Source organism: Ranitomeya variabilis, chromosome 4 (assembly GCF_051348905.1).
Source record: "Ranitomeya variabilis isolate aRanVar5 chromosome 4, aRanVar5.hap1, whole genome shotgun sequence".
In the NCBI taxonomy this organism is placed as follows: domain Eukaryota; kingdom Metazoa; phylum Chordata; class Amphibia; order Anura; family Dendrobatidae; genus Ranitomeya; species Ranitomeya variabilis.
Window position 1 is genome coordinate 613598657 of NC_135235.1, and position 13477 is coordinate 613612133.

At 45.6% G+C, this 13477-nt stretch overlaps 1 protein-coding gene across 1 annotated transcript in view; it reads left to right on the forward strand.

Annotated features, from left to right (window-relative positions):
* Positions 1-13128: 13128 nt before the first annotated feature.
* Positions 13129-13477, forward strand: part of CDC42EP4 (CDC42 effector protein 4) — a 33117-nt gene continuing 32768 nt past the window's right edge. Inside the window, exon 1 of the mRNA XM_077253413.1 lies at positions 13129-13301. The gene's annotated coding sequence lies outside the window, so the exon portion shown is untranslated. The remainder of the gene's footprint in view (positions 13302-13477) is intronic.

Genomic DNA, 13477 nt, shown 5'->3' on the forward strand with positions numbered 1-13477 from the left:
AAGAATATAACTACTATAATACTGTCCCCTATACACAAGAATATAACTACTATAATATTGCCCCCTATGTACAAGAATATAACTACTATAATACTGCCCCCTATACACAAGAATATAACTACCATAATGCTGTTCCTTTGTGCAAAAATTAAATTGTTTAGAGGGGGAAACAAACCCCAGTTTCTTTTATTGTAATTGGCAAAACCTGGTACCATATGGCATCTTTTTTCTATGCACTACCTATAAACACCGCTGAGTCTAAGATTGGATACAATGCCTATAAAAATTTGTGTAATTGTTACCAAGACATATCTTGCCTATTAGCTCTGTAAAATACTCGTCAGGACAACTATAAATCGTGTATCATCATATGTTATGTTGTTCAAGCACAAGCTTATGGTTTGGGTTTATCATGTATGTGAGGGATGTGCATGTATAGCAATTCCATAATGTATTTCCATCACACATGGTCCTTTATAAAGTGTAATGAGACAGTTCCATAACAGCAGAAATACTGCTCCGGACTGATACAAACCCAGGACCCCGGATCTCTGTCACCTGTAGACTGGCAGCTGCAAGACAAGAACAGTAAGGTAATGAAGAAGGTGTTATCGTGCAGGTGTAGCTGGCGGAAATTCATTGTGCCAGATGCCACACCTAGGAGTAATCAGCGATGGCTTAAAAATGTGGTCATTTAACCAACCAAAGCTTCAAAGAATTGCAGAAGAACTGGCACCAGACCTTGGGTCATCTTACACTACCCCTGCACACCCTTTAGGTACACCCCCATTCTTGGTACTTAAAGGGAAGGTGGAGGCCCTGTACAACATGTACACTGGAGCCCAGGAGCTTCCCTAATACATAAAGGGGCTAGAGAAATCCTACAAGTCTGAGGCAGACATGGTAATCTGCCAGGTGGTGTCCTTGCCAGGAAGACAAAACATGAAGGAGAGCATTCGATATAGAGACACAACACGTTATATCCCCCCTCCAGATTATCTAAGAATTAGCGGATCAGTCCAGGCGCTTGGAATACTAAGAGTAAGAAGGAATCCCATCCAAAACTGAAACTGCGTCTGCTGGGACTTCCCTCTCACATCCTCCACGTGAAGTACAAGATTGTGACATCACGTCCATTACAGTAAATCATCGCCTCTAAAGTCCCCCAGCAATAAGACTTCTTGATTTAATTTCTTACAGTTGTTCGATTTTTTTCCGCCATAGAATAGTAACCTCCATGAAATCAGCCATGCACTGATGAACACATCTGCTTTGTAAGGTGTGCAATATATTGCTCATCAGTTAAAGATGACTTGTCACCAGGTCAAAAGTGTGCAGCTTTCCCTTTTATTTTATTCCCACTGATCCCCTGAGTAATCCATTTTTTGTTAGTTTAAAATCCGCCATACTGTTCCAGAGATATAACCTTTTTATTTTGTGATCATTTTTAAGCTCTTCACGAAAGGGCCATGGCCCTTAGGATCCTCTGGGGCGTGTCTTTAAGCTACTGTGCATAAATTACCCTGTAAGCACCACCCCTTTTTGGTAAATACCTTAGAAAGAAGCACTAGATAAAAGGACTCATATGTCTGGAACTGCAGCGCCCCCACTGCCGCAGGGTCGAGGGGTACCCGGTACCGGGCCTCTGGGTCTCTGCTCTGGGGTTGTCACGGTGGCTAGACCCGGTCAGTGACCCTGCTGAGGGGCGTACAATGAAAGGTGTGGATGGTGGTGGTAGTGCGGTGGAGTGCTGGTCACAGTAAATAACGAGGACACCAGGTTGCAGTCTCTTTACCTCTTTACTGAAGGCTTCAGGATCCTCAGTCCGGAATATGGTTAACCAGGCTGCGCAAGTCCGGCCGGTCCGATGGCACCTCCAGAGTTCCCTTTGCAGGTGGAAATCTGTGCCTACCTTCTAGCGCTTGTGTGTTGCGGTCCTCCCCTGCTGTGCTCACGGGATAGTCCCCACAACTGTTGTGTCTGTTTCTCGTGTTCCCTCACAACTCGATTCTGATGTTCTTCTTCGTCCCCCAGATGATTTGGCTAGGACGCACCCGTATGACGGGTAGGCTCGGAGTTCTTCCTGGACCCTAGTGTCACCCTTCTCCTATTGTTGCCCCCTGTGTCTTCGTAGGTGATTTGTGTGAGACAGCCCGCCTATAGCTGACTGTCCTGCCGTAGGTTTGAAGTATTGCTTGGAGCCTAGTACTTCCTCGGCGTTCCGGCCACCGGCTACGCGCCTCAGTAGGATGTTGCCTCGTCTTACAGCACGACTCCTACTGGTATTCTCCTTGTTGCGTTGATCTCGTTTCTCACTCAGCACAATATACCTCGCTTCTTGTCCTTTCTTAGGGCACCACCGCTATCTAGTGCAGGCGCGGTCCCGTAACGTTCTCTCTGTTCGCTAGGTCTCTGCCAGGATCCCACCCCTGACAGGGACCCCCCTGAGTCTCTCCCCGCAACACCCTCTGCCACAGGGTGTTGCCTGTTCGATTCCCAGTCAGCTTCTCTCTAACTTCCTATCCAACCCCCAGTTTTACCAGATTGTGAGGAGTGGCCTAATACATAGCACCCTTAGCTCCCCCTGGAGGCCAGACTGTGAAGTGTATTGGTGTCTGTGATACCTGGTCAGGTGAACTCCTTCAGTGCCATCAGACGTACCATAGCCCCCCTTAGCGGCGGAGCATCAGTACTGCAACGACCAGGACTCTGGGGCGCTGCAGAACCATATGATGGATTTAAACCAAGATATTCAGAATATTCAGGGAGGCAGTAGGAATAGAATAGGAGCAAAAACTGGACATTTTTGACCTGGTGATGGGTCCCCTTTTCAGTAGGGTTTGTCTTGTTAGGCCCTTGGATTGCCTATATATGCAACTGTGCAATAAGAAGTATTTTTTTTTATGGCAGGAGTTGCGGTCTATAACGTGCCTGGTTATTCTAGACCAGTGTTTCGCAACTCCAGTCCTCAAGACCCACCAACAGGTCATGTTTTCAGGAGTTCCTTAGTATTGCATAGGTTATGGAATTAATGCTTGAGTAGGTGATTAAATTATCACCTGTGCAATACTAAGGAAATCCTTAAAACCTGACCTGTTGGTGGGTCTCGAGCACTGGAGTTGAGAAACACTGTTCTAACACAGGAGTCCAGTGGGTGGTCCTATGTCTGCATTACTGTAGGACTGGACTCATACACAGCAGGAGCAGGAATTGATATGAAAAATGTACAAGGTCTACTGAATCTTATCCAACGACACTACCCATTTCATGCTTCTTGGAGATTGGACATTATGTTCAATCTGACTGGTTTCCTTTAATGCAGAGGTCCCCAACCGCCGGTCCGCGGACCAGGACCGGGCCGTTGGGGTTTATCAGCCGGTCCGCGGCGCCGCTGACAGCTACTTAAGCGGCTAACCACGCCGGTTGTGCGGCCTCCATTCTGTCACACTGCAGCGCCGCAGCGTTCGTCATTCCCCCTTTGGTGGGCGGCCGTGGAGTTCGGGCGGAAGTCTCCTCCCCCTCATCCGCCACTCCCTCCTCCCATCTCCCGCTGTACGAGCAGGGCGGGCGGCTTCCACAGCCCGCCATGTATTTCCGGAGTCACCATGGGTGCCTGTGCGTGTGTGCGGGAACAGCGGGCTGGGCCCCTCTGAATGAAGGTATTACCGGCGGCTGTGCAGGGTCCATGTGTGGGGAGCTGGGGTATATGTAGCAGTGCTGAATATTTTTTTGTTGATAGGATTTCATGAAGTGGCCATGAAACTTAATAAATAACAAACTCAGCTCTGCTACATCAGTAAAAAACCAATTGATTAATCATTAATGAATGTACTCTGCTGTGACACCATCAGCTCTGCTACATCTGTGTTCAGTGTTTCATAAACCCGACAAATGAATCACTCTGTGTATGAAATCTACAAGTGACACATTCCTCTCTGCTACATCTGGCCTCATGCTAAAGCTTTGTGGTACTTTTATCAGTGCAGTATGGACCGATAACTTCTCTTGAGAGCACATGATCAATGACTAACACAGGTCTGCTACATCCGCACCGCCGTGCCGGAGGAAATGTTATGGACTGATCAGGAAACTGTCAAGGAGCGAAAGAAAAAGAACAAATCCAGCCCTCATTATAAATGTCATAATTATATGATAAGTATGCACTAAGCTCCATCCCTCCATAACCCCACCCCCATATGACCAAAACCCCGCCCCTGCCCCACCCCCACCGGGCCATGGAAAACTGGTGTTGCTTAAATCCAGTCCCTGGTGCAAAAAAGGTTGGGGACCTCTGCTTTAATGCAGTGCCCATGCTCCGACCATCCTTACTCGATATTAGGCTAGGGTCAAACAACCGTAATTTCTCTCATCTGAGAGGATGCTAATTACACTCCGATCAGAGAGTGTAATTCGATTTATCGGATGTTGAGATGATGGGAACAAAAATGTCTCCATCTTCTCCATTTTGTCAGTTCGTGAAAATCACACAACACTCAGATGTCATCTGAGTGCAGTCCGATGGCTTCCACAGAGAGATCATTTGCATAGCTGAGTGCAATCCGAATATTGTATGCAAATCATGCAAGCTGTGATTTTTTTTCCTCAGACAGACAAAAAAAAATCTGACATGTTCCGGCCGAAAATACAGTTGCTTCTCACAAAATTAGAATATTATCAAAAAGATAATTTATTTCAGTTCTTCAATACAAAAAGTGAAACTCATACATTAATATATAGTCATTACAAACAGAGTGATCTATTTCACATGTTTATTTCTGTTAATGTTAATGATTATGGCTTACAGCCAATGAAAACCCAAAAGTCATTATCTCAGTAAATTAGAATACTTTATAACACCAGCATCAAAAATGATGTTAAAATCCGAAATGTTGGCCTACTGAAATGTATGTTCAGTAAATGCACTCAATACTTGGTTGGGGCTCTTTTTGCATCAATTACTGCATTAATGTAGCGTGGCATGGAGGCGATCAGCCTGTGGCACTGCTGAGGTGTTATGGAAGCCCAGGTTGCTTTGATAGCGGCTATAATGTCTATTGAGTTTTCTTTAACTGTAAGCCATAATCATCAACATAAACAGAGATAAACACATGAAATAGATCACTCTGCTCAGTTGGTCTCTGCTATGAACTTCACCATTACTCCTGCAACCTATCCCCTACCTTCTAACTTTCCCATATTCCACCATAGTCCTGCCAGATTACAATTTTTGCCAAGAGAGCTCAAAATGAATTACTACAGAGAATGGAGCGGCTATTACTTGGTAGCTACGCTGAGAAGTCGATAAATTGAAGAACACCATTGTGGACCAATATCTAACCTAAGTTCTGTTGGGGTCCATGTAGAGGTGTGATGTTATGGACAGACCACTTCTACAATCCCTGTCTTTCCCTCCTTGGTTGACGATTATTCCTTGTGTCATCTCTCGCTCGTTACTTGTCATTGTATGTTGTAATGTTTGGTGTAAGCTCTGGATTAACTTCCCTCCACTCCCTGAGAAACAGTGCTAAATACATGAGTCTACGGCTCAGCCTTGTGACAAGTGTCAAGGCATTTCTAATGAGGAAATAATGATATCGTGCGTGTGTCTCAATCCCTTCCCGCCCATACGACTTTGTGTACGGAGAATAGGTGTTTACTGATGTCAATGGTGGAATTTACTGATTGCTTGTTGTGGATCTCAATAATACGGCCAATAGAGCATTAAGACGCGTATACACCTCAGATAGGTGGCCCATCCCCCTTACGCATGCTCAATTTAGCAGAACATGCACGTATTCTACTGTAATCCAGGCAAAAACAGTTGCTGCCAGACACCTCTGGAGGTGGCTCATCGGGCCTGAGAACAAAAGGATTGAGCATTAAAATCCAACATGCCAGATCCTTCTTTCCCAAACACCATTTGTCAGGAGAGATTAGAGACCCTGCTGGAATTTGTCTCAAATTTTTTATTGCCTAATTCAGGGGTGGGAAATCTTTTTTCTGCCAAGGGCCATTTGGATATTCATACCATCCTTCGGGGGCCGTACAACCTCCGCCCACAAAGTGCATCCTGACTCTGGCACTGGTGTCAGGACGTAATCTTTCATTGCATGCTCTTCAGTGATCAGTAGTGAACACTGCATGTGTGTGCTAACAGAGCAAGAAGACATTAATGAGCTGGTGGCAATCAAAATCCACCTCCCTGCCCAAGCACTGCGGTCCCCGATAATCTGCTCGAGGGCCTGATAAAAGGTCATCGAGGGCCGTAAATGGCCCTGGGGCCTGAGGTTCCCCACCCCTGGCCTAATTCTACAGCTGTCCCCATTATAAGGGAACCTGTCAACTGTCTAGCCTCCACGAGATTGGGGGGAAAGGTCAGTTGAAAACTAACATTGGGTTCTGCTCACTTCTGTCTCAGGAGGTGGGAACGTCAGGGTGGCAGTCTTGCGTGCGCGAGCGACCGAGGTCAGGCTCCTGACTTAGGGCTTATTCACACCTCAGTATTTGGTCAGTACTTTGTATCAGTGTTTGGTTGCCAAAACCAGGAAAAATGTACCCGTTTTGTGTTTTTGAGACTCTCCTAGTTTTGGCATAGAAATAGTGATGTGTGAATTAAGCCTTACTCATTAAAATCAGACAAGAGCATGTGCGGTACTTACTGCTCACACAGGCAAGATGGGAGATACCTGCAGACATGACATCTCGGGCCCTGATCTCCTGCCGATATAGAAGAGAATGGAGCTGATTACCCCTTAATTGTCTATATAGACAGACTATGTCCATCCTAGATAAAGAAAACACCGTGTGCACTGCTATTATTGGTGCAGAGACTAGGTACCCAAATCCTTCTATGAACAGAAAAAGAAGTCTCGCACTCAACTTAAGTATATTTGTGGATTTATTTGGTGCTGAGGTAGCACTGGAGAAACGTTTCAGCCTCAATTAGGCTTTCATCAGTCACTACAACATGCAAGATGAGAATAAAATATAATACAGTGTACAAATGAACAGCAATACAAAAGCAGTAAAAAAACAATAAAAAAACAATAAAAAAACAAAGTATATACATTTTATCAAGAGAGCCATATTTGAAAAATAGTATAGATTTTATATCAGAGTAATACCGCACATAATATCATCGCTCAATATAATGGTTGTAGATAAACACAATACATTTTGGAAAAAATAGCACACATACCGTGCTGTGTCTTTAGCGCTGCTTGAACATTAGTGATGGTCAGGACACAAGTCGTGTGTGATGCCTATAAGTGGCGTGGTAAAAGAAGGGCATATATATATGACCATGTGAACGGACAAGATATGTGTAGTACTGTGCTGAGCAAGATGGTGGTACTTACACTAGGTGGTCACTTTGTGGACACGTACACAGATAATAAGGATCGGGTACTAAGTAGATAGAGGTCACTGATAGTAGAAAACAAGGAAAGAAAAGATAAAAGTATAGGTCGGTGGCATATAACTACGTATGCTGTGCGGACAGGACTTCCTGTGTAATTACCTCAAATGGGCTGGCCCGGGTATATGGTGGTCCGTACAAAGGTGGCCAAGTAAGGTATCCTGTGGCTAAATGAAATATAAAGTGGGGGCTGAACATCACCAGAAACACAAGAAGGAATCAAGACTCCTACAGGACTACCCGACAGAAGGTATGGACAATTTAGGCTACGTTCACATTTGCGGTCAGCGCCGCAGCGGCGCCGCATGCGTCATGCGCCCCTATACTTAACATGGGGGCGCATGGACATGCGTTGTGCTGCGTTTTGCGCCGCATGGCCGCAAGCGTTGGACGCAAGAAACGCTTCAAGTTGCATTTTTTTTGCGTCCAACTTGCGGGCAAAAACGACGCATGCGGCGCAAAACGCAGCGTTTTAGCGTGCGTTTTGCCGCGTTTTTGTTTGCGTTGTGCGCTGCGGCGCCGACGCTGCGGCGCACAACGCAAATGTGAACGTAGCCTTAGTGATTAACATCTCGTCCCGTACCCTAAGTATGTCCGAACATTCTCTGTTACAAAAAGGACTATCATTTTGCCCATCCTATAGGTGTCGTACTTTTGAACTGGATATGGACCTTCAGAGGTTTTTCCGCGCTATTAGATTAAAAGCATATTTCTCCACCATTCCTCCAGCCGTAGATACTATTACTACTGGTAGTAACCCTAAACTGTTATCTTCGTCTAGTTTAGGTCTGAGAAATAAAAGTCACTTCAGACCCCCACAAAACTCACATGCAGTCGAGACATTTGTTAATTTTGTACAGGATGCATTTATATCCCTTAGAAGTGATATTGAGAGGGGTAATCTGTTTTATCCACCTAACCTTACGGTGGAAGAGAGACATTCGCTGAAAAACCTTCAGGGGGATCAGTCCATCATCATGAAACCAGCAGATAAGGGAGGGGCACTAGTGATTATGGATAGGTCTAAATACTTAGCAGAGATAATGAGACAACTGAGTGATAGCTCTATTTACCAGGTGTTGGAAAAAGATCCCACATATGGGATTCGCCATTCCAGAAGAAGTGTATGTTCAGGCTGAATTCTTGTATTATGCACAATAGTAACACCAGTAGGTAAAAAGACAATCCTGAGCCACAGATGTACAGAGATGAACCTAGAAAGATGGCTGACAACCACTAACTGGGGAAGAAAGGAGGGGTTACTTACATCGGAACTGGGCTACAGAGAGAGAGACAGGACAAACTTCTAAAAGGCAATCTTATCCCATGGCAGCATGTAACAGCAACAATACAATGACAATACAACAGTGTAGGATTCCCAAGTCATGGGACATGACACTAGGACATAGGCATGTCCCACCTGGGTTTTTCATGACTTTGATATTGAATGTCCATCTTTAGGATTGGTAGATCGCCGGCCAGTTACCCTTCACCGCGGAGAGCTAACAATCACTTCATGGTTTATCAGGAAGAGCGCCACACATGTTGTAGTGGTTGTGCCTAGTATTGCAGTTTACTGCTGTTTAGTCTCAGACAAGTGAATGGGACAAAATCAGACATAAGTACAAGAAGTACGTAGTGGTGTCATGGAGGGGACTTAAAAAGATATCTTAAAAAGAGATCATCCTTACTAAAGTCCCAGAAAACCCTATAATAAGCATAAAAGGATATCACTATGTAATTATTTGTAACTGCAGGGGTCCTCTCCTCTGCAAAGTGGTTGATAGGAGTAGTACAAGCTCTCTTGGCATCTGAGGCAGGGTTTTTTTGAATTTGCCCCTTTGTCCATTTAGTCGCGCCTAGTATACTAATGGGATTTGCTAATTAGCACCCAGCATTGTTAGCAGTTTGGTCATAAGGAACCTCAATTAAATCCCACCCCAGTATTAGCATCTTAAGCAGTTGTCTACACTTGGTTCTGGCCCCCAGGAGACAGTTAGCAATTGCCAAGCCTTCAGAGCTGAAATCCGCCTGCATTCCTTTCACTCTGAGCACAGTCATTACACCGGGCCCTGTACAGTCATCTGATGTAGTCAGTTCCTCTCTCAGTCTTAGTCTCTACCCATCGGGTCAATCATCCTGGTGGGAGAACAGAACAAACCCACATTATTACATTTCCACAATTCGTCGGCCATATTATCAGCACGTCTGGCGTCCTCCTTTACGGCACAAATTACACAGCTATGCCCTATAAAAAGGATTATTGTGCCTCCCTGACATTAATAATAGTTATTTCTGCTAAATAATTACACACTGCAGCTTCAGAAATTTCTAAAGCATGACTATCGGAAAAATCCGGAGCTGGCGGAATGATTATTAATTCATTTGGTCTAAACACACGAGTCTCCAGCGTCATCCACGGAGACATTTGGGCGCTCAGCGACGTTTCAGTAATGCGCTCTAGGAAAGATTTGGCGGCACAAGTGATCTCAGCCGCGATATTGTAGGTCATCTGCGCTAAAAGGTCTATTTACACTGGACGATTAATATCGTGAACTAGGAACGCTCGTTTCCTAAAGTCTAAACAACATGCAAAATGCTCATTATTCCACTAAAATGATCTTATATGCTGCACAAAAGCTCATAGTTCTCGGCAGCACATTGTCCTGGAAACAGGACTTGTGCTGCCGAGAACAATGGCAGCCTATGCGGCTTTTCCTATCTCATATAGTCATAGCGTAGTACTACGACATGCCATGCCAGGATCGTGGGAATCATAAAGTGATGGTGTATGCAAGTGATATAAGACTGGAAAACCCCTTTAAATTTCCGGTCTACATGCTGCATGTGACCCTTCCCTTCCCCAAGGCATGATCTTCTAAATTGCTAAAAAAATCAATTTCAGTCATTTCTCCACACTATCAGTAAGGAAAAAAACCCATGACCTACTGTAGAGCCACGTGCAGGCATCACCTCTTCCACTTTGGGCTTTTTCACACCGTTTATGAGGATTTAGAAGCTGATTTTACTGCAAATCCACATAAAAAATGCTTCAAATACTGTTTGAAAAAGTTTCTATTAGTTTTAATGTGAAATGTTCAAAATAATGTGGGGAAAACAGCACTGTGTGCACTAAAGGGGCTTTTCCCATTAAAACTTAAACAGTATTTGATGTGGATTTAGGAGTAGAATCTATTTCTAAATCCTCATGAAAAAACTCTGTGTGACCATCCCATGAGAGCGCTGATTTTTGGAGGTCAGAGTCCTATAAGTAGAGTTACATTTATGGTATAAACTTCCAATATGCCACTAATGTCACAGTAGGTAATACCCCTGTAATAGAGATGGCAAACCCGAACAGAAGCTTGGCGCAGTGTTCGAGGCAGGTCCAAAAAGTGAGAGCAGACAGGAATGAGAAGAGAGAGAAAGAGAGGGAAGAGAGAGAGAGGAAAGAGAGGGGAGAGAAGAGAAAGAAGAGAAGGGAGAGAGAGGGAAGAGGGGAGAGAGAGGAGACGGGATGGAGAGGAGAGAGGGGGAAGAGAGGGGAGACAGAGGGGGAGAGAAAGAAGAGAGGAGAGAGAGGAGACAGAGGGGAGACAGAGTGGAGAGAGGAGAGAAAGAAGAGACGAGAGAGGGGGGAGAGAGGAGAGAGAGGAAAGAGAGAGGGGAGAGAAGAGAAGGGAGAGAGATGGAAGAGAGGAGAGAGAGGAGACGGGATAGAGAGGAGAGAGGGGAGACAGAGGGGGAGAGAGGAGAGAGAGGAAAGAGAGAGGGGAGAGAAGAGAAGGGAGAGAGGGAAGAGGGGAGAGAAGAGAGGAGACGGGATAGAGAGGAGAGAGGGGGAAGAGAGAGGGGAGAGAGGGGGAGAGAAGAAAAGGGAGAGAGAGGGAAGAGGGGAGAGAGAAGAGACGGGATAGAGAGGGGGAAGAGAGAGGGGAGACAGAGGGGGAGAGAGGAGAGAGGGGAGTGAAAGAAGAGAGGAGAGAGAGGAGACAGAGGGGAGACAGAGTGGAGAGAGGAGAGAAAGAAGAGACGAGAGAGGGGGGAGAGAAGAGAGGAAGAAGAGAGGAGAGAGGGGAGACAGAGTGGAGAGAGGAGAGAAAGAAGAGAGGGGAGAGGGAAAAGAGGAGAGAGGGGGAGAGAAAGAAGAGAGAAAAAAGAGAGAAGAGAGGGGAGGTGGAGGAAGGAGAGAAGAGATGAGAGATAGTGGAAACAGAGGGGAGACAGAAGGGAGACAGAAGGGAGAGAGAGGGGAGAGAGGGGAGAAAGAAGATGGATGAGAGAGGGGAGGCAGAGGGGAGAGAGAGGAGAGGAGAGAGAGACCAGAGGAAAAGGAGAGATAGGAAAAGGAGAGAGAAAAAAGAAAAGAAAAAAGAGAGGAGAGAAGAGAGATGAGAGCAAAGAGAAAAGAAGAGGGAGAAAAGAAGAGAAAGAAACCTCTATACCCCACCCTGGACATGCCCCTATCCTCTAAAAGGAGCCTGATATATCCTGGACCTCTATATGCCTCCCTACAACCGGTGCCCCTATTTTTACCATTTGCTTTGGCAATGCTAACATGTACTTAGTCCTGCCAATAAAGCTCATTTGAATTGAATTGAGAGAAAAGAAGAAAGAGGAGAGAAGATAGAGAAAAGAAGAAAGAGGAGAAGAGAGAAGGAAGAGGGAATTTTGTTTCCTTTTCTTAGCAGTTCGGGTATACATTATTTTCAGTGGGGTTCGGGTTCTGGTGGAAGTTCAGGTACTGTTCTGGTACCCGAACTGAACTTTCTAAAAAGTTCGGGTAAGGCCTCTTTCACACTTCCGTCTTTTTTTTTGCGTCACAATACGTAGTTTTGTGAAAAAAACGGATCCAGCAAAAATGTTTCTTGTATTGGCGACGGATTGTGATGGCTAGCCTTCCATTTCATCTGTCGTAAAATCGCTGTCCGTCGGGCGGTAACAACGCTCTTTTTTGTGCACGTCGGAAAATCGCTCAGCAACGGATCCTGCCCGTCGTTGGCTATAATGGAAGCCTATGGGCGCAGGATCCGTTGCTGACTGTGAAAAGCAGGAATCCAGCGACGGATGCTGTCTTTTGAAACTGAGCAGGCATTACTGAGAATGGGAGCTGTCGGGAGCATCGCGAGCATCGGGAAGGCTGCGGGGGACTCCGGAAGGAAAGAATATCACAATTTTTTTAAAATTATTTTTAACATAGGTTGTGTTGTGTATGCGTTTTTGGAGCGGAAAAACGCTGCGAAGACGCATACACAACGTGTGCACATAGCCAATTCTGTCAACAACTGCCTCGACAGATCCATAAAAAAAACAGACCCAGTGCACCCATTACAATCTGCACAGAATCCGTTTTTTCAACATTTTGACGGATTGTGACTGTAAAAAACGGAAGTGTGAAAGAGGCCTAAGGTACTAGATCATGAACTTCCACCGGTCCCCCCATCCCTACCCTTGGATCAAAAAGGCAGCGTACCACTGCACCGCACCATTAGGGCAGATCGGATAAGGCAGCGTTCACATGTCCCGTAATCATCAGTTAAAACGGATCCAGAAAATTAAAAAATCAGTTTCAAACTGCTAAACTTGAAAACGGATCCGCTCACATGGATTCCACGTTTTGGTTCTTTCGCACTTGTGTTCCTGGAGCGCGGAGTAGAAAGTGCTTGTCGGAGGGGGCTTGGCTTTGGAGGGGACGGGTTTGGCTTTGTGCAGGGAGGAGTGGTCTGCATTGTGCTGCAGCTCTTTATGTGAGGGTTGTACAGTCAGACACACACTGGGGAGCTCTGCAGAGCTGCTCTCTCCGGCTCCGCACCCTGCTAACACTCCTGCCTCAGGGTTGCCCCTCAAGCCTTTCTTTTTGGGATTAGGATTAGGGATCTTGGAGGTGAGTGCACTGCGGGGGTCCATGTTTTATTCTTCTCCATTGTTCCTTGCTTTCATTTGCAGCCTCCTGGAGGATTGTACAGTGCTGTGGAATATGTTGGCGCTATATAATATTTCTATAGGAATTACGGATGGTGTACGGGTTGCGTGGCACGGGTACGCGGGTTCCAGCGATGC